At 37.9% G+C, this 2207-nt stretch overlaps 1 pseudogene; it reads left to right on the forward strand.

Annotated features, from left to right (window-relative positions):
• LOC104702687 overlaps positions 1–2207 on the forward strand; it is a 7434-nt pseudogene that overhangs the window by 1221 nt on the left and 4006 nt on the right.

Genomic DNA, 2207 nt, shown 5'->3' on the forward strand with positions numbered 1-2207 from the left:
TGCTTCCCGTTTCTTCTTAGCTTATACTTTCTCTTCTTCCTCCTTATTCAGGTAAAGCTTGGAGAGCTAGAAGCTGAACTTGTTGAAATAAATGCTAATAATGACAAGTTGCAGCGGTCTTATAATGAACTTGTGGAGTACAAGCTTGTTCTTCAGAAGGTAATGTCTTTTCATTCTACTTAAATCACATTTTTTGCCGCCTTACATGTAGAGTCCGATATTTTTCTGACTTGGATTTTAACTCGTTTGACAGTTTTCTGGTTCTGTAAATATATTTACCTGAGGAGAAAAGTAGATACTAATGCCAAACCACACTATATATAATGTTTGTTCCACAGTGTTTTAGTGAGTGTAAAGGGTCTTCTATAGTGCAAAATGCATATTTACACTATTATGGTTATAGCGTTGGATGTGCATCTCGTGCTATATTCATGTGGATGTTATTGTTTTTAGGCTGGTGAGGTTTTTGCTTCAGCCAATAGAAGTGCTACCGCGCAACAGAGTGAGATAGAAACACAGGAAGCTGGTGAAGACCTCCTTGAAGCTCCTTTGTTGCAGGAAGTATGAATGCTGCGACTGTTTTTCTTCGTCGAGTTTTGTTTTCTCAAAATAGCCTTACAAACTCTCCCTTTTAACAGGAGAAGTCTGTTGATCCAACAAAGCAAGTAAAGCTTGGATTCCTCACTGGGCTAGTGCCTCGTGAAAAGTCTATGGTGTTCGAGAGGATCCTATTTCGTGCAACTAGGGGAAACATCTTCATACGACAGTCTATCATTGAGGAGTCCGTTGTTGATCCCAACTCTGGGGAGAAGGTTAGCTGCTTATGTTCTGCTCGTAGGTTCTCTTAAGCATAGCAAGTGCAGCCTTTCTTACTGTTTAAAATGTCTGTTTCCTCATAGGCGCATGCAGATTAAAATTTTAAATTCTTTATGTACTTTCTACGTTCCTCATATGCACATGCTATTATACGTCATTTGAACTGCCTCTATGGTTTTATCTTTCTTTTGCCGATCTACCTAGACGATATATTGTTCTACATGGAATCCTTTTTTTTTGGAAAAATATACTCATCCTGTTTGCCTCTGCCAGGAGTTGACTTTATCTAAAATAATGTTACAGGCTGAGAAAAATGTATTTGTTGTCTTCTATTCTGGGGAAAGAGCAAAAAGCAAAATTCTTAAGATATGTGAAGCTTTTGGGGCCAATCGCTATCCTTTCAGCGAAGACCTGGGCAGACAAGCTCAAATGATGACTGAGGTATGTATATTCTTATTCTTGTGATTTATTAGTGGTTCCGCTATTTTTCTTCTGTCTATTAGTCATATGTTTCTATGCATTTCTCTGTTCAAGTTTTTAGCTTTATTTCTGGGCATGAGTTACAGATGATCACAATATGAAGCTGTAGTCAATCTCTTTGAATAATAACCAACAGTTAACGATTGATTTATATATTGGGGGTTGTATATACTAATTTTAGTTTCTAATCATTTTGATAATATCCTCGCAGTACTTAGCTTGTGATGGGAAGGTAAGCGTTTTTAAGTTGAACAGTTACTGTATATCTTGGGAGTAGCGATTAATAGGTCTGAGAAAGTTTTTTTTGTTAAGGAGGAGAAAGCATGTTACGGACCTTCCTTGTACCTTTTTTGTGGTCCATGTTAATTTTGGAGCTTTCTTTGGGTGGAATATGTTTGTGCACACATGGTTAGCATCCATGTGACAGTACATCTTAGGCCAGAGATTTATCTAATTTCACGTTTCACTATATTGACGCTAGTATATCCCCAGAAAATATTAACCTTGTTTTCTCATACTGTTTCAGGTTTCAGGTCGGTTATCAGAACTTAAAACTACCATAGGTGCTGGGTTGGATCACCGCAACATTCTTTTGGAGACCATCGGAGAAAAATTTGAGCAATGGAACCTCAAGGTATTATCTTATATGGAGCTTTGTTTTCGCTAGTAGAGTGCCAATTGGTGCTCAATATCAGTGTGTTACGTAAGATCAGTTATCATCACAAATCTTTACCTACGCAGGTTCGCAAAGAAAAAGCCATCTATCACACCTTGAACATGCTTAGTCTTGATGTGACTAAGAAGTGCCTTGTGGGTGAAGGCTGGAGTCCTGTCTTTGCTGCAACAGAAGTGAGTTGCTTTACTTGCATATAGTTAAAATTATTGCATATTTACTCGTGCCACAGTGAGTT

This window comes from Camelina sativa, chromosome 7 (assembly GCF_000633955.1).
Source record: "Camelina sativa cultivar DH55 chromosome 7, Cs, whole genome shotgun sequence".
NCBI lineage: Eukaryota > Viridiplantae > Streptophyta > Magnoliopsida > Brassicales > Brassicaceae > Camelina > Camelina sativa.